The sequence below is a fragment of the Numida meleagris genome, chromosome 10 (genome assembly GCF_002078875.1).
Source record: "Numida meleagris isolate 19003 breed g44 Domestic line chromosome 10, NumMel1.0, whole genome shotgun sequence".
NCBI classification, from domain to species: domain Eukaryota; kingdom Metazoa; phylum Chordata; class Aves; order Galliformes; family Numididae; genus Numida; species Numida meleagris.
Genome location: NC_034418.1, coordinates 15,273,497 through 15,293,093, shown reverse-complemented (window position 1 = coordinate 15,293,093; position 19,597 = coordinate 15,273,497). Strand labels below are relative to the sequence as shown.

At 45.1% G+C, this 19,597-nt stretch overlaps 1 protein-coding gene across 2 annotated transcripts in view; it reads right to left on the bottom strand.

The window, feature by feature from the left end:
• CMIP (c-Maf inducing protein) overlaps positions 1–19,597 on the bottom strand; it is a 125,642-nt gene that overhangs the window by 61,757 nt on the left and 44,288 nt on the right. The window contains exon 1 of one of the 2 annotated variants that reach the window (XM_021408346.1): positions 5,089–5,209. The exons of the other annotated variant lie outside the window; for it this stretch is intronic. The gene's annotated coding sequence lies outside the window, so the exon portion shown is untranslated. Of the gene's footprint in view, positions 1–5,088; positions 5,210–19,597 lie in introns of those variants that run through there. 2 annotated transcript variants of the gene reach the window in all.

Sequence of the window (19,597 nt, the reverse complement as noted above, 5' to 3'; positions counted from 1 at the left end):
TTGAAAATACATTTCAGACATTTGCCAGAATACTTTTTAGCTGGGTCAGTCTGATTTGTGACGTGAAAGAGAAACGTGTACGTTAACATAACGTGGGGAGCAGCACGACGTGGGGCAGGGACCAGAAGGTTGTACCCTTGATGAGCAGTGTAAGACACTTCACATTCCAAAACCACAGCATCTTTAAGGAGCAATAAATCAAGTTCAGCTGAAAATGGTGGGGTTTTTTTAAGAAAATAATAATTCTTATTTTTATAGCTGTCATTTTTGAAGAGGGGATTTATGTTTCTTGGCAAAGGCTGAAATCTGTCAAAGGAAGCAAGATAATGCAGTCTTCTCCTTCACTCTACAAAATTAATCCTGTCTTAGAAAACTCTGCCCGGAGAATCTGCATGTGTCAGTTTCCAGATTTACAGTTACAGCTCTAACTTCTGGGTAACTACTTGCTGTAGAACAAGTTCTGAAGAACAGTAAGAAACTCATAAATGAGAAAGAAATTTATTACGACAAACAAAAACCCAAAGTCAAGGACTCATTTTTCCCCTCGCATTAGCCTTTAGCCTCCTAACGAAATATGCAACTTTTTCCATGGGGAAATCAGGTATGTTTTAAACTCAGTGAGAACTTTGCTTTTTTTTTTTCAGTTCTGCAAAGATTTATTAATCGTACAGCTTTGAAACAACTTGGTTCCAGAATAGCCACACACCAAAACCCACTATAAATCAAATCTTGGGGGAATCAGTGCTCCCAAAATTGGAAGAACATTCAGGCTCACGTGTAAGGCTAGTTTTCTCTTAGCATTTCTGGGAAAAGTCAGCAGCAGCAGACTGCTCAATAATGCAAAAATCTGCCCACTTGTTTCCATGGGAAATTCTAAGAGGGAAAGAATAAACATGACGTCCATTGTTAATATGATGTTTGTAGGCACTTACTCATATAATCATGTACTAAACCTTCAGCTACATATTTTCCAAAAAGAGCATCTAGAAAATAGGAAATCTACAAATATAGATGGCTATTTGCATTAAGTGTATTTGGACTGACAACTTCCACCAACACAACAACAATAAAGAATGATTTTCCCAATTAAATCCTCCAGCTGATGGGAGGAGATAGGGTTGTTCCAGACCCTTGTTCCTCCACTCTCAGGTGCTTAGTTCTCCCTTGGCTGCTCTCAACAGGCATGCACTGTACACTGGGAACATGAGCATGCTGTACTAGGAATAAGTCTGCCATACCCAGCTAAGACTTAGTCTTGCTGAATAATCTGCAGGAAGAATCGATTGCTCTTGAAACTTTGATGGGGGTGGAGACTATTCAGCCTGGACTCTGAACCTGCTGAAAACAATGCACGATTTGAAATAAATCTCTCCTAGGAAACATCCACGGCTCCAGAGAACGCCCCTGCAAATTTAGCTGTTTCTGATAAGAGCAATTAACATCTTTGTTCATTAACTACATAACATATCAGAAGGCATTTATCAAGTTAAGCAATTAGCAGTACTACACCATAATATGCAGCGCCAGGCAATTTTATTTCCCTCTTGATGTGGACGAATTTACTGCCGTGTGCACTTGTCATAATGACATGAAAGAGCTTAAAGTCAATGTTAATCTCATGGATATTCATGTGATAAGAAAACAGACAGAAAGACCAGACAGACTAACAGCAGTGAGACACCCAGCTCTGCCCCAGAGCTGCATTAAGGAATTTCTGAGCTCCCTTGGAGCAACAATCCCATTTCTAAACCCTTCCCAGCCCTTGGCCTGCTCATCATCACCATTGGCCTCCTGGTCCTACCGGTGAGTTGGAGGTCTCACGTGTTCCACAATAAGAAGAGACGTCACTTGTTCTGTGCTTGGCGAGTAGGAACACACTGGAGGAAAATCTCACTGATTTATACAAGCTGGGAATCTAACTCAGAGCTTCAAGAGAAATTCAACCAGATCAGGCTTTGCAGCTAGCTTTTTGCAGCTTCTTTCCTCTACATATTGAAGAGGACTGGGTTCAAAGGCTGTTACATTAATTAACCTTACAAAACTGATAAAAATGTAACTGCTGCCAGGAAGAAGCAGATTATCCCAGGCTGTTCAGGAAAAAAAATGATATGCAGTGGGCTGATCAGTTCAGTGGAACTACAGGAAATGGACAAGACAAAACCATTCATCCAAGGGTTGGTGAGAAAGAACCGCTCTCCACGCTAAGACATACAAGTACCAAAATCCGAGAAATCCATGCATGAGGCAATGGCAGAGAGAACTACAAATTAATTCAGATCTGAAATATGTTTAAAGTACAGAATAGAAGTTCATCATTAAGAAGGGAAAATAAGGTCATATTATGGGGTATGTACCATGACAGGAGAGTCAAATAAGCAGGAAAAAAGTATTAATTATACTGCTTGAAATGAATATGGTATTTTTTTTAATGAGAAGATTCTTCTCTTCTACTGTCAAAACCAGCTGAAGAAGCACTTCGACGTGTTCAGTTATTTTACCAACAGAACTATTTGAATTTCTGGGAGTAAAACAAGACCTGTATCTTGAAGACTTTCTGAAGATGCCCATCATCAAGAAGGCCGTATCTGAGAGTCCACAAACGATCAATGGTTTGTCTTTGTGACAAGCCCAGCACGTCAAAGGGAACACAGCTGGGAGTCGCAGCAATGCCGGATGCTTAGCAGAAATGGTGCTGCAATCCAAAAAGCTCCGTCTCCTGCTTCCAATCCCTGCTAACAGGGATGAGGACTGCTGTGAGCTGCACAGGACCAGGACAGGAAGGGGACAGAGCTTGCTGATGCAGCCTATTGGTACAGCACCATTTCCATAGGCACCAGGTGGAGCACCTCTGCTCTGCGAGCATCTGCTGCAGCCTTTGCTGATTTCAGTGCTGGGGGCAGAGCATTTTGCAGATCAGAAGGCTCTGAGAGGGCACAGTGACAAAAACAGATTGCTCATCACCCAGGAATGTACTCCTATATTGCACAGACCTATTTCTGAAGTACTCTGTAATTGCATAGTATCCACCATCAAAGGAGAGTGAAGCACTAATAAGTCCAAATCTTAGCCTCCCAGTGAACCTAGAAAAATTGGGAAGATTAATTATTATCCCCTACCTACAAAAACTGAAAGAACAATTATTATCCCCCACCTACCAACCTAGAAGAAAATGTCGGTTAAGATTGCAGCTGCATCATGTTCTTGATCATGCCCTAGGTAACATGAGAATTTGGGGAGGTGTGGGAACAGAGCTCAGACTTCCTGAATCTAGCCACGTGAATCAGCCCCGAATGCATCTTCCTCCTCCAAAATTACACAACTGATTCGTGAGAAGGACCCTTCTCTATCAGGGTTCGTGTTCCCTTCTGTAAGTCACTTACGGCTGCTTTGCCCTCCTGTGGAAGAAATACTCAATGATTTTGACAAGATGGATAGGTTGTTTTTCTGCCTTCCTTGAAATTACTTCAGGAAGGAAGGGGCACAGCACAGCAGGTACATACCTTTCCACAGCAGCAGTAATAAGCAATGGGAGTTCTACAGACTTATGGCATAGGTCTATATGCACGCATTCTTCTGCAGAACAACTGTTAGAAGAATACTGGAAAATACAGGCAAAACCCTGACTTTTGCCCAGAATACGAAGCATCTAGTGATTGCTAAGCAGATCTTTGCTAAGTCACCATAGCAACTATGATGTGACAGAAAACAAAACTGCATCCACAAACTGTTTGCAGGTCGAGGCTGCTCTCTGTTTTCAATCCTCTTTCAATCTATCAGCCTTGTCACATGCTATGAAATGCAATAAATGCTGATAAACCAGAGAGAGGAGAAAGGACCAAAGTAGGCATGATCCACGCTAAAACAAAATGCCACCCTTTGATGACTGTTTTAACCAGGGACAGCCCTGAGAGCTGGAAATGAAAGACTATCAGCTGACTTCAAATGCAAAGTTGGCACCTGGGAAATAGTCTGTTAAGTAACCATATTGATCTGTACTACAAAAGGAAAACCTCTGCTCAGCTGAGCTTTTCAGGACTGGTTTCAACAATCAGAAATCACTGGTGTAGGTAATAGCACTACAGCATGTTTTCGTTGCATACTGTGCTTGCACGCACAGTGGGTTTTACTTTTGGTTTGCAGATCTCCAAGGGCCTGCTGCTCATTACCTCTAGTAGGTCAGCAGAAGGGGAAGAAGGAAACCACATCTGTTACCAGTAAGGTCACATCCGCTGCACAAGGATCTGCACCTCCCATGGAAAATTTTAGCTGAAAACTCAAAAGGCCTAGGGCAGCTGCAAGGGAAGCGAGGCATTCGTCTCCACTGTCTGTCAGTACAAAGACTAACCTGGAAGGTGCTCCAAGTACAAAACACTGAAATGGCAGAGAAGGTAAGTTACCCAAGATCACACATCCCATTAGAAGTGTAGGACTGGACACAGTGAGTGCAATCCTGCTTTCGTCATGCACATCCCAGCTCCTTTCTCACTAAATTTTATTTACAAATTAGACAGCTGCAATTAAACAAAGCGTAAACGTGCCATATACTAACTTGTCATTTTTTGCTTAAACAAGCGTTCTCCAACACTCCTTCACACATCCACACTTTTTATCTGTAGAGCCATGAAACCATTAAACATGGCATCAGTTTCAATGTATGGTTTTTTTTCCTTTATTTTTGATGCACTTCTAGCCCCATAGCTCCCAGGATGCCACATCCAGCCTCAACCTGATGGTTGAGTATAGGACAGGGAGTGCAGTAATCCAACTGCGCGTCTTAATTCTCAACGGGGGATTCCCTATTCAGGGAAAGGATGAGCAGGTCTAGAGTTCCGAGCAAAGTATGAGTACAGCTGTCTGCTCTGGATTACAGAAGACAATTGACACATACTGGATCCCTCAAAAAAGCCACAGGTACTCTGTTGTAGTCTCACTAAGCTCCCTGCTGTTCAAGGGAAAGAAGCGGGGACCTACTGAGGACAAGCAAGGACTGCCTGAAATCCCCTTCTCTTCCACTTGCTCCTTCCTCCCTTCTGCTCCAGACAGAGTCAGGAAAACTTGCTAGGCCCAGTGTTTTGCTTTCTGTCTCACCTTTAGCAATAATTCGGACAACTCTCCATCAGTTTTAGTGATGCCCAGCTCTCTGCAGCAGTCATTTCCCCTTCATTTTGTCTCTCCCAGCACTACGGACTGACACCCTGGCACTAACGGAAAGTTTCTTTTCTTCAGAAAGAAGCCTCTTGCAAAACTGTGCTTGCACACTCCTGGCCTCACCCATAGCCTCCTCCACTGTTGGTCTTCCTCATTGTTTTAACGACTGCCTGTTTGCACTGGGAGGGAGTGCTGCTATTTAAATACAAGGTGACTGAAATATGCGCGATACCTCCATGGAAAAAAGATGGTGAGGGAATGGAGAAGGAGAGGGCAACTGCAGTGAAACAGCAGAGCAAATATTTGAGAAAAGTGTCAGTTGACCGGTAAACACGTAATGGAGAGGACGCAGTGCACCGGCAAGAACCTAAATTACCTCCATAAGCTCCTTGACTATGAAGAAGGATACTCTGAAGAATTTAAAGTGATACTTTCTCTCTTGTTTCAAAATAAATAAATGAACCAAATATTTAACTAAAATCGTAAGGACATTGTGCTCATGAAGGATGCAGCAGTATGAAACTGCATACTCAACTGGCAATTGTTCTGTTTCGATGCAACACTTAACTAGCCTAGCACATTATTTCTTAAGACAATTAGGTAAGAGTGCCTAAAATGAAGCGTGAGCACCTGCTATCGTCATCTCAACAGATACACATGGACAGGAAAAACACAGAGCAACGCTGCCATCATCTTCTGTGAAACTGGCAAACCCTCTCATCCAGGCAGCTCTCAGAAGGCCAGAGGAGAATTCCATGGAATCGCAATAGTCTCCCCCAGGGACGGTGATGACCACGGCTCCAATGAGACATGTTTCCAGAGAAGCCTTGTTTACTAGAAACTAATCCATCATCTTCTCTCTTACGCTGTTTTTTGGAAGACTAAGCTGCCTCAGTCCTCCAGCATGATTTTCTCTTTGAACTAAATGTTTCAGCCCTCAACTAAATGCACTCACTCATTTCCTCTGCACTCCCTGAGAAATGGTTCACACACGGGCAACGAGGATCACACGCTCCATGCTGCTGCTTCAGGACACCAGCAGGGCTTCCCCCACTGCTTCTCTGGGTGACGCACATTTGAAAGAAATAGCTCCGTGCCCAGCCAGCAGCTGCTGCTGCACATCTGAAGGTGAGATGCAACACAAGGGTATTAAGGCTGCAGGAAAAGTCACACAGTTTTCTTGATTTCCTCTCCCTGGCCTTACTTATATCCTCAGACCACGGTGCTACCACTTAAAAGGGAAACATTATGTGGCACCCTATACATCAACACGGAGTCGGCTTATACAATACCACTTCAGTGTGTTAGGTGATCCATGAAAGAAATGCCCTCCCAACAAAACAGGCTGGCGTACTACAATAGGTTAATTTTCTCCCCTGACACTCTCCCTTCCCATTTCATATTAAATAAAAGAATTGCTTTAAAATAATTCCAATCTTTTCAACAAGCTAGGCCAGGCCGTGCTGGCACAATGGCTTGCAGATCTCACCCCCACCCTCGGAAATCACGTTTTGGTTTTCTAAGTTCAAATCTGCCATCAAGTCAGCTTTCCTGTACACAATGCTGAAGCAATCTCCTTGCCCTCTGTCAAGATTACTTTATTAATTTATTTATTGTCTCCAAAGGAAATAGCTCATTTTTATAAATCCTTAAATACTGCAACCACAACTTGGTATATTGAGTTTTCCACCCAGGGAGGAGCGGCTAAGTGAAGTGTACCGTTTCTGAGCTTTGACCTCAACAACCAAAGAGTTACGATTATTAGTCCAAGAAATTTCTACCAAGAAAATCTGAACGGTTTTCAGCAAACCGTGTGCCCAGAATTAAACTAGCTGCAGATTTTCCAGCAGAAAGCTCTCAAAAAGCCAGCGGTGCCAAAGTGCTTTAGCATGTACTGGTGAATCTGAAGCCAAACCACCGTGGACTTGCAGCTACCACTGAGTGTTATGGCTTGGGCTCCAAACCTTGATGAAAACATGACTTGTTTCTCCTCTATGGCATTTTGGGTTCAGCAGAATACAAAAGCTTCCAAATTAGAGGTATGTTTGAACTCTGTACCTGAACACACATGAAGGTTTTTGACCACTTCTGCTTGCATCAGCTCTACCCACAGCAGGAATGGAAAGAAGGATAACCATTCCTGCCCTCCCCTCTATAATTAAAATCCACAAATGCCACCGCATCGCTGTACGTCATCGCCACTGCAGACACAGCATAACGGTGACAGAGGGAACGTTCTGCAGATCCACAGTCCACAGGTTGGGCCCTCTCCAGGCCAGAGCAGCTTTGTCTTAAGCAAAGGACCAAGGACATGACAGACCGGCCCTAAGGGACAGCCAGCCACCTGCACTGCACCCCACACAGGCTTATTTCTCACTTTTCACTTTCTTAACATTTCATTTGACAAACTCAATTCCAGCTAAACATGCCTGAACAAAAAGTGCATGTGAACTTACTGTTGATATCAGCTTTCTTCCTTCTGATTGCTTTGGCTACACATTACTACGGCATTAACGCAATGTCACAGCACTGTTATGTTTCCAGCTATGGCAAAAAAATCAGGCTTATCAGAAAAAACAACAGGGCAGAATTCATAGGAAGGGTAGAGCACTGAGAATGCATTAGCTTCATTTTCCTACCTACACTTTCCCCGGTGACATTTACAGAAGAATGCTTAACATAGAGATTGTTTATCAATTGTTTCCTCAGAGATAAACAGGTTAAATATAAAGCATCTGAAAATAAGGTAGAGCACCCGTGTTACCCTTTGAAAAAGGCCCCAGTGACTGGCAAGCTCCAACTAGAAGTTATCGAGGCATTTTAGGAAGTATCTTTAATAGAAGGAAAACATAAAGCTTGCATAATAAACTTTGTCTTTTTCTCTAGCCTTGATCATGTTGAGAAAGAGCTTTTTGCTTTCTGGTTCTGAAACATACTTAATCTTAAAAATACATATCTTTGAATTCCAAAACTAACCCTTTTCTCGTTTCCTTGCAAAAAAATCACCAACTCTTACTGCAAATACATAAAACAGAAACCAAATTCAACATTTGGAGTATAAGCAGTGCAGCACAATATTTCCAAATACTGCAACATTTTGCAAGATCTTGGACCACTGAACCCAGCTCAAAAATTCTGAGAACAACTGGGGAATATCCCTTCCTGATCCAGACGTAAGGCAGACCCTTAACCTCAGGTTCTGTTCTGTGCAAAACAAAAGGTTCAGACTCTCCTCCAGGGTATCCGTACAGCATTTCGCTGTGACCCACATCCTAACAGCTCTGCAGCCAGTCCTAAAAAAGTGTCTGCCAATACCTCTCTCAAAGCAGATCAAAGGCTTTACTGTACGTTCGGAGTCCCTCCCGTGATGCAAGGATTGGGCATGGAGAAAGAGAGCATCAGATTTTCAAAGGTGCAACTGCCTATAAACGTATCTTATGCATATCAGAGCGTTACGAGCACAGCCACAACCGCCAGTGCCAGACATGCCACACCTCTGAAATTCTTGTCCTGTCTCCCATTTTCATTTTTATCTCATCTTTCTGAGCACGCTGTCTCTACATGCCCGGTTACAAAGGAGAAATACCTAGTCACCAAGCCCTGTATTCTTTTATTTGCAGTAATATTTTCATCAATATTTTCAGCTGCTTTCCAGCATATCCTTCATTCCGGAGGTTCTTACAGGGAGCTGGAAACACAATGTTCCAGTCTGCTGCTGTGACCTCTGCAAGAGCCCGCGACACAGCGGTCATGCCTCAGTGGCAGCACACGTACTGTAGATGTCACTGAATTCTAACAGCACTTCTTGAAACACGGCCTGCCATGTAATCCTGGCAGTAATCTAGTGCTAGATTAAATGCATTGTTGTCAGTCGAGAAGTATTATAGGCCTCTAAATATACAGTTGGATACGCACACAATATTAAATAGCATTGCACATAGAGTTCTGTCTTCAGGATGAATACCAGCCTATGTACTTTCAACAACAGACTGCATTGTGAAGCACCAAATTAGTTATTTCTTTGGCTTTACTGATGTCAACGAAGTGAGACTTGACTCTGCCCTTCAATAACCTGAGTAAGTCATTAGGCAAATTATTGGCGCGCTTCGTTTAGAAGCCCAGATCCCGCAGACGCATTCTGAGTCAAGCAACTGGTGGTTGCAACAACCTTCGTCAAACAAGTACAGAACTGAGATTCAGCCCGTAAACTTGTCATCTGCTCCTTCAAACTGTCTTGAACAGAAAAAAAAGCTAGCAGCCTGTCAGCTCCCAGTCAATGCCAAACTCACTGGATGAGGTTCTGAAGACCTGAGAGCAGACAATTGCAATGTTCCTTGGCAGGTGTTACCAGCTAGGGTCTTCGACTGCGTGCTGCATCCATTCTGTCTTCCTAGCAGGAAAAAAATCACAACAGGATGAAGAAGAATGGCAACTGCATTGTCTCTCCTGAGCACTAAGCACAGCCACAACACATACACAGCTATTGACAAGGCATGTTACCAGAACTGTCCATCAGCCTTCTGGGACACAAAAGCATAAATAGCAACGTCAGTCCTCTGCAGTGATGGGTGAGAAGAGCTGAAGATGTTGCTGCTACTGCCAGAAACTGTTTAAGCCACGCACACCAAAAAAAGAAGAATCATACATTTCATCACTAGCTGCAGGATGAGTGCTACCCTTGACATGGTTGGACCTCTTAACAGCACTGACATCAGTTTTGAGTATTCATATCTAGTTTACATCTGATGACGTCTATGGGAAAAAAAATAAAAAAAGAAAAAAAAAAAGCAGCAGCCCCACAGTGATTGAAGCTGTATGGAATTTACTTCTCCGTAACAATCTGCATCACACAACTGCTCTCAGAGGTGACTCCAGCTGCCATCCAAGTCACACACCCATTATCAGCAGTTCCTAAGCCATTATATTCAAGGTTGGGCCTCCTCAAGATCTTAGTTGTCTCATGAACCGTTTTAATCAGTTTACAACGCTCATTAATATGCACCGACGTCATCTGGGGATGATGATGCCCTGACCATCTGGGGACACAGGGATCAGCAGCTCAAGCATGAACACCTTTGAGAAGCGCAGACTGAAGCAGGCCATGTCTCGTCTCCACGGTGCCGATATGCTTTATATGAGGTCACCATTTTTGCCTTGAGCTGTTTCCAGGTCTAATGCCCTCCACAAAGTGAAGCATCGGAGGCGTGAGCTCAGGCTGCAGACAGAACTCAAGAGGCTAAAAGACATCCCTCTGATTGATGCAAACATGAGTGGAGTAAACCCAGTACAGCCACACGCAACTGCATTATGGAAAACAAGAAGCACAGAATCCTGCATCTTCTGCCCCAAAGTGCTCTAGGAATACCATTTAAACCACACACAACACCTGAGAATTCAGTACCATGAAGTGAGCCCCGTTTCCCCAGTTCCCACGAGCAATCCCACCACGCCTGGGGAAGCACAGCCCGCAGTCAGCCTGCCACTAAGCCTTGCCATCGAGTGCCCTGGTTTTGCAGGACGTCCCAGTCCGTGTGTTTCACCCTGCCGCCCAGCAGCCAAGCCCAGCGAGATCGCCGTCCAGAAAACAGACAGGCAGGTGGGAAAGCTGTCCTTCTGACCCAACCTGCTCAGCTGGCCAGGCCTGCACACAGCCTGCTGGCCCAAGCCTCCCTCTGTGCTTGTGTTCTCATCCTAACTGAAAAACTCCATGAAATGTTACAGATTATTATTATTATTTAATATTAATTAGTGCCGTGCAACGCACTGGAGACCTAAAGGTAATGGTAGCCACAGCTGAGGTCACTCAGCTGCCCTCATTAAGGCTCTGCAGCTCACAACATACAAAACCTTGCCAGCTGAACCTGTCAGTTGGGACAGGTTTCTTCTTTCACTGCATTTATATGAAACAATATTGAGAGACGAGTTCAGCACCGCCTAACAGAAATGGTAAGAGATCAAAACAAACAATCAAGCAAACCAAAAGAATCCAATAAAGAATCAAATTAAAAAATCTCCCTGCTGTTTTTCTTTCCTAGCAACATGCATCACCAGCAAACAGACGAGTGAAATTGGAAATCCGGTGGGACTGATCAGAAATTACACCTTCCTAGACGTTGGCAGGAATTCATCAGAAACTTGCAGAGGAAGGTAATCTAGGACAGCTCTCTCCAGCCACTGTTCAAACGCAAGCCTTAAATTCCTGAGCAGGGCAAGAACACCAAAAAACTCAAATCACTGATCTGGCAAACATAAAAGCAGGTCTTTGTGCTCTCTCTCTCCAATGCTGCAACAAGGTCCTCACCCGTATTTGCAGAAACTGAAAAGTCACTGTATGACGTACAGGAGCAGAACTGAACACAGCCCCTGCTTATTCTGTGAGTCCTCTTCTGTTAAAACGGTGTGTTTGTATTATGCCACAAACAATTGATGTGTCTGCACAATCAGGCTCCCTTTTCAATTACCAGCTAATTATTTCAGTACTGCAAAACAGAAAACCGAGTCGCCTTTCCAGCTCCACTAAACTTTGTTACAAATTATTCTCAAAATGCAAATGAGATTTCTCATTTCAGTGGTAGTCCAAGGTGAACAAAACTTTCTCCTCCCAGCTCAGAACCTCTAACACTCTTTCATTTTAGGTCCTCTTAGAAATAAAAGGATGCCAGTATTTTATCTGGCACTCAAGAAAGCCTTTGAAGCGTGATGTCTACTATGTCAGAAGACAAGTGACTGCAGAACTTAATTTGTGCAGATGAACAAATGCTTCAAACCAGCAAGGAGAACTTCAGCAACACTCCAGCAGGGTCTCGGCTCCGAACACGCTCCAGTAAGTGATGCTGCTTCAAACCAGGACATGCCTGCACACAGGGCTGGGAGCCTGAGACGGTGACCTTAAATACACAACAGGGGAGATTAAGAGCCACTCTCTATATGCTTAAAAAGAATAGGAAAAGAAACACAGCATGCTTGTCAGATTTCACTGTACTGTTTTGGACAGTCTTTCTGAATGCTCACTCCTTAAGCCTGAGTTTGCTGTGCTTGGCAGTCTCCTTTGTGTCTTTTGCAACGCTGCACACACACAAATGGCCTGTGGTTTCATGCTTTGCTTCCCATTTAAAACTAACACTTAAACCAGTAGCTTTAATTTTGTTAAATGAAAGCTTTTTTTTTCCTGAATTCTTACCTTTTTTTCTCTTTTTTAGCATGAGGAGGAAAATGATTTTACAACTGACACCCATCACCTCTAGAAGCAGCATTTTGCCCTTGCCGTTCTGATTTACCACTTCTCATTTGTCCTCTCCCTCAATTTTCTGTGCTGCGTTCAACAAAAACCATGAGAGGAGGTAGCAGGATTTCAGTGTTGGACAGCTAGCTTTGACATCAGACATATTTTCTTTTGGACGCTCCAACCAGCAAAGACGTAAGCCTAAATAAAGAACATGAAATACCACTCTTTTGCAAAATTTTATTTTTTAAAGAGAGCAAGTCTGTAATTCCCCTACACGGCTCTCCTGAAGGTAGTGCAGATCTCTGTCCTTTAAGCACCTCGTATCAGACGAAGCCTATCAGGTGGGTGCTCTGACGCAGCTCCAGCAACGGATGTGGGGCAGCTGCATCCAGCCCCTGCCTGAGGGGCACGTCCCAACCCCGGGCAGAAATGAGGTTTCCCCCACCACATTCCTGCAGTATCGGCCCCATGTGCCAGCAGCACGGGCACAGGCCGTGTTTACTATGCGGTATCAGCAGGGTGATGCCAGCTCCAGGAGCCGTTTCTCGGCCGTGACGCCGTCTGCCTTCCCATCGAAGATTAAGAAACCGCCGGCAACCCAGCGGCTTCCTCCCTCGTGTGGCCTTCCAGGTTCGGGGCAGTGCGAGCCCTGCAGCAAGCACTCCCTGATTGCTTCACCAGAGGCTGACAGGAATCAGCAACCGGACTTTCTGCTGCTTATTCCCTGGGAAAGCCAAGAAAATCTGCTCAGAGCAAGGGCCCTGTCACAGGTTGTGTGTTAAATGCTGCTCGATCTCTGCCGGCCGTGCGAGTGGCAGAGATAAGGGCCGACCTTGCATGCAGCAAGCTGTTTCCTGGCCGGGGTGGGGAGGGACAGGCCTTGTGAACCACCAAACCCACAAAATAGTAGCTCTTTAATTGCATGGTAACAGAGAGGAGCTGGTCAGCAAAGCTGGACAGCACGGTACTGCCTTTCTGGCAGCTCTGCCCAGCTTCCAGCAACCGCTCCTGCTAACAGGTTGCTCTGACCTTTGAGGCTCTTGATGGTTTCCATGTTCCACCACCTCCTTCCAGGCCCACAGCCCCAGCTTAGCTCACGTTGAGACATCTCAGACACAGAACTTGCCTTCTCTCTTCAGTTTTCCCTTCATTCTTGGCTGAAGGAAACCAAGTACGTCAAACGCAATGAATAAAAATAGACAACCCAAACCCATTTGCTGTCACACAGAGACATTCACTTTGCCTTTATTTTGCTTGAAACAGTGGAAAGAGCACAGCCTTGAACTTGAAGAGTCTGTCCAAGTAAAATCATTTCACCCAGAAGATGCTTGATCACAAAGCAGCTTGCAACAGCTGAGTTCAGTTTGCTTTCTAAAACTTCCCAATTAACTTGGCACAGCACCATTCCCACGCAGCGCAGTACAAGGTTATGCTACAGGTCTGACTCAGAAAGCAGCAGTCAACCTACTGGCTCCCCCAGCCCAGCGGCCAACCCCAAGCTCCTGGGCTAAAATCACCCAAGCACACACAAGAGCATGAAGGACATTTCCCTATTACACACAGAGCTGCAGGCATAAGGGAAAAACAAATTGCACGGGATGGAGCACCACCCTGCTCCCGAGCCGAGCACGCCTGTTGCAACGCAGCACCGAGGCTTTGCGAGGTGACAGCTGGCTGTCAGCGAACACAAGGGAAGCAACGTCATCCAGCCTCAAAATCTCTTTGTCTATCCCACTTAATTTCTTTGTGCTAAAGGCACGGAAAACAGCAAATACAAAGCCAACGCAGCTCTGCCTTTGTAGGAAAGAGCTTGGTAATAACTACTGTCCGCACAACTGCACTTGGCATGAGCTGTCAGTGACGAGCAAAGTGGGAACAAAGGCAAAAATAAATTGGGTTGGGAGTGTTAAAGCACCTCTGACCTCACCCTCAGTCCCCAGGGAGTAAGGGATGGGATGCACTGCAGTGGGAGACGTTGTTGTTGATACTGCAGTTCTGTAGATAAACAGAAGATTTGCTTCTGGAAACAGATAAACAAACATCTTACATCGGGACTAAAACAGACACATTTCAGAGCAATGCACAAATGGCACTGATCCCTATCAGAAAGCCCCCTTCTGATTTCAATTTCAGAAAAAGATCAGCTTAGATGCTGCAAAATTGCATTGCAGCTGAAAACTACTCTCCTGTTAGACGAGCAAAGCCTTGCCTAACCATATGTGGGATTATCTACCTACGTCACACAGCTGTAGGGCGGCGAAGCCACTGTTCCACCAGCCCTTTTCTGAAAAAAAAGGTGTCAGCCACCGCTGCAGAAAATTCAATGCAACTTGACTGTCTTTGCTCCCCTAACTATGCCAACTCTAGAGAAAGTCGGGAAGGACACAGAAAACCTTACAGAAAATCTGCAGTTTACATAAAGCAGCAATCTCCAGAACTACAAACTATTTTCTGGAAACTTAGAAGGAAATGACATACAACGCTGCTTCAGTTAGAAGAAGAAAAGCAAGGCAAATCTAGAAAAATGTAGGCATGCAGCGACAACGCAGGTAGCATGCGGGTGGGTGAGAGATCCCCAGCTGTGGGTGCTTGTGCAAGGAGCAAGGGCCCCCCGTGTGCTGGGACTTGCTTCCCCTCGAGGTGCGCTCCCTGTTGGGCTGGATGTTCACTTTGCTGCTCTACGCCCCAGGTTCCTCATCTTCAAATACAAAGGAATTTTCTTTGTGAGGCACTTTGAGATCCGCAGATGAAAGGCATGACAGCAGAACTAGGTCAGACAGTGATGTATACAATTATCTCTGCAATTTACATGACTGGAAAGTGTAATTAAAAATCCAGACTGCTTTTCTCAAAGATTCTGTTCAAAATCAGACAGGGTGGCTTTGATTCTGAAATGTGAGACACACATTTACACTTTGACTTGCAGTCGTGCAAAAACTTTTAGAGTAAACGCTGCAGTTTAGAAGAAAGCAGAGGACAAATCTGGGGATTAGCTAGCAGTGGCGTCATTTCCTATGACCCATTGCTTTACCAAAACCCTTTAAAAAAACAGCAACAAAAAAACAACACCGACACAAACTTCCTGTACTCTAACCGCTGCATGAGCAAGCACAGTTACACTTCAAGAGATCCTCTAAGTAGCTGCACTATTGCTCAAGCCACTGCGTACAGCACCCAAACCAAAACCCAAGCTGTGGGTTTCTTCCGGTGCTGCCTCACCATAACTCCAAAGACACGGCCACACGGCCCAGCCGGTCGCTCCAAATGGCCTCCCTCAAACAGCACAGGCAATCTGCTGGCTTTGGAATGGAATGCGATGATAAGGCAGCGTACGCATTTCTTCCTTTTTCTCCTTATGGCACCACATCCCACATTTCTTCCCCATTTCAGCGAGTAGCCGACGCAGCACACAAACCGCCATCCCACTTGGCAGAAGCTGGCACCTTTTCAAAGAACATCGGTGCAGGAGCTCGGAACGCCTGGCACGGGACCGCTTAGAGGTGGTCCGGCCACAGCTCAGGTTTCTCCCCGTCTGTGCAGATGACATCACCCCGCGAGGCCATCCGTGCAGCTCCTCCATCAGCAGTAATTTCAGCCTCAGGAACATACCAGCCGCTCGTAACCAAAATTATCAGGCTCCATCTCCAACGCGGCAGCCAACGCTGCCTTTGAAGTGGAAACCGAAGCCCAGAGCTTTTTCACTGTGTAAGTACAGTGCGGGTAAACACAGGCAGCCCCGGATCCTGGAAGAGGGGAAGGAGCGCAGGAAGCAGCGCACGGCTGGCATTTGATTCATCTGGGCACTCGGTCCCTCCTGTTTGCATACCTCTGTGCAGGACGGAGCTGGTATGTTTGCAGAGGGCTCCAGTTGCTCACTGGACTCAGGATGGAGACTGACGACTTCTTTGAGGGAAGCGATTGAAAACTGCTGATGCTCTCAGAGCTACTGTCACCTACGATGAGACAGTCCCCTCCCGCTGCTCCTCTTCTTCTGCTCCCCACATTGCAGGAGGACAATACACAACAAAGAGAGCAAAGAATGATGCCACTGTCCAGAGCTCTTTTTCTTGTCTGTTCCATAGGCAAAAACATAGGAAAGGATATTTTATACTGAAAATGTGAGAAAGTGGATGCAATAATTGCCCAACCTTCCCTACAACCCGAAGGGTTAATGCTAGCCTGGACGATCTCCAATTGCATCAAGATGACACACTCAAAATGAAAAGTCTCTGTTGGAGCCCTAAATGTTAAGGGTTTTTTCCTCCTCTATCTCAAATATGTCAGCTGTTACTGGAATTTATTGGTTAAATGGCAGCAGAAGAGCATTTAAGTAAAAAAGAGCAACATGACCACAAGTGAATTTATTTTATGATTTGCAACGAGGTGCAAATCCTGCCAACCACTTGAAACAATCAGAGCAAACCTAATTTCCCCTCACTGGAAGGATGGAGAGTCTATAAATTCGTAACGAACAGAAAAGGTCTGCCTCACTTCTGGTCAACACAGACCTTCCCTCTGATGAGCTATGGTATCATCTCTGCCTGGGAAACTAAGGCACAAACCAGTCCTCTCTGTTCTTACACAGCAAGCCAGGAGAAAGGCTAAAAGGATGCTCAGCCTAAAGGTGTCCTAGATGCTGTGATTTCTGCCACTGAGCTTTTCCTAAACTTTTTTCCCAAAAACCCAGATGTGCAGTGCTGTCTGACACATGGCAGGATCCAGAAGAGCACATGTCTGTGGCAAGCTGTCCCACTTGCCAGCCCATTCTGTATGTCCCATGTTCCTTAAAGTATATAAATGTCCCTACACATTACATGCATGTAACCAAACAGCATCCAGTAACTACACCAAAAGTTATACAACTACGTAAAACTGCTGCCCTCTCTTTTTCTCCTCCCTATCTGAACTCTATTAAACTCTACTGAACATTAAACCAAAATGAAGCTGACAGAAAAGGCTTTCCTCAAAGGGTTGGCCAAAGGGAAATGAAAAATAACCTGTGAGAGATGCAGCCATATCCACCAGCTGCACAAACCACCGGTGCAATCCTCCTTTTGTACATTTGGCTTCTGTCAGAGAACAAAACAGGGAAAATAGGAAAGCAGACACATTAAAGGGCAGAGCACTCTCCCAATACTGTTTACGGACTGTCTCTTGTTTAAATGTTTATTTGCACTGATATATTTAGATGAGCTTTAAACGCAAATGCTCCCTTACTCATGCTGATCCTTCGTGGAGTCCACTGGTTACATCTGTTAGTGTTTAGACAAGAAACAACAACAAAAAATTTGCAGCTCTTGCAAACATGGGTAACCAAGACATTATCATGTGTGTGACTGTGGTCAACTTATACATTCTTTGAGGAGGAGATGAAAAGGCAGCTGGCAGCAACCCAATGGCACCATGCAAGGCCAGCTGCCACACAGCACTCAGACATCAGGACGTCTCCGCTGCCCCACAGGAGCTTTCACACATGGCACAGCCCACTGCTGCTCCCAGGAGCCAGTGGGCAGTAAAGGTGATCTCTGTCTTGCACACTGCCGAAAAACTGCTGAGTACCTCCTGACGGGACTTGGGTCAGCCACCTTGATCTCTTGCACTTAGACCAGTGGCTGGCTGGCTGAGATGGAGGCAGGGCTTCAGTATACCACATCAGGGAAGTTCACAGGAACATTGCTGTCACACCCTGGTGAGTTACTTAGGAAAATTACCCAGTCATAAACACTGATTTTAGTTCAAGTAAAAGGACACATCAGAAAGAGCTTCTTGCACTGATGCAAATCCTTGCAGCAGAGCCTCCAGGACTCACTCCCAGGACTCCAGCTTCTTAAGAGCTCCACTTCTCCACCAAGAAGACTAGTCTGAAAAGCAGAACTGGTGAGGACCAGCAAGAAACCCAATCTGATCAGCTCCATGCACGCCTCAGCTGCTGGATTCAGTGGTGTACCCCACAAGGATGGGCGCTTCCCACCACTCAATTCAGGTGTACAAAGACCTGGCAACATCAGTCTGTCCCAGACTCAGCACTATGGAAATAGAGAATCAATTAAAAAAAAAAAAAAAAAACAAAAAACTAAACTAAAAGGTGAGGGCAGAAGCCTGCCCTCCTCCACCCATTGCCAGAAAGTAGAATCAGAGAGGCAGAGGGCAGCCCACAAGCAGATCTGCAGGTGGACATCCCCCGCTGGTTGCTGTGGAACACAGGCATCATTCGTAAATGTGGCTGTTCCAATAAAGGGCCTCAAAAGTGTGGCCACTGTGTATTTACACAGTTGCTTTATCTACTGTAGTTAACAAGGTGTGTTTGCCTCGGTTTTAAAAAGTACAAAGTACCCAGAGGTAGGAGCACTACAGCAAAGATAGATTAAATAAACAAATAGAAACCCAAAGCAAAGCTCGTGAAGAGCAACTCTTGCCCACTAAAGGAGGGCAGGCCCCGCAGAACGAGCAGAGTCAGGCCTGCAGGTCTGACCACGTCCCACATCCCACCCATCTGTTCTGAGAAACAACCCACTTCCTGCAAAAGTTCGGGCCTGACGCACCAGCGATATGATTTGGGTCTAGCTTGACATCTTTGGGATGTTCTATCATGAAACGTGGCCATCCTAAGAGTTCAACGTCAAGAGGGGAGAAATTATCTGAAGGTCAGCGCTGCCCATAAGCAAACAACGGAAGAGAGACCCGCACCACAGGCAGGGACACACGGGAGGATTCCCGCTCGCACGCAGCCACTGCCTCTAAGCAAAATCGATCGCTGCTTGATGGGAAATGGCTGCGTCTCTAATTTGAGGGCTAGTCAGTAAATGCACAGCATGGGTGTTGCTTCCTGTTCGACTCGTCATAGAAGTTGTTGATTGGAGATTATTTTTGTTGTCGTCCTTGCTGTCAGCCTCTAGCAAAATGTTAACTAACTTTTCTGTGTGAAAGATAAACAGGTACAAATTCCATATGTTAAAAATCCCAGTAGGAATGCAAGATGTGGACGAAGAACAATCGAATGAGGAACAAGTGTGATGGAGAGAGAGATTAGACATCTCAGGACATCAGCTTCCTAGGCCTGCAATTAACCAAAACCTCATCTCAACTCTTAGAATTAACTTCAATTAGAAAAACAACCGTTAGCTTCTAAAGAAGAAAAACAGAAGAGAAGGAAACAGAAGAGAAGGAAACAGAAGAGAAGGAAACAGAAGAGAAGGAAACAGAAGAGAAGGAAACAGAAGAGAA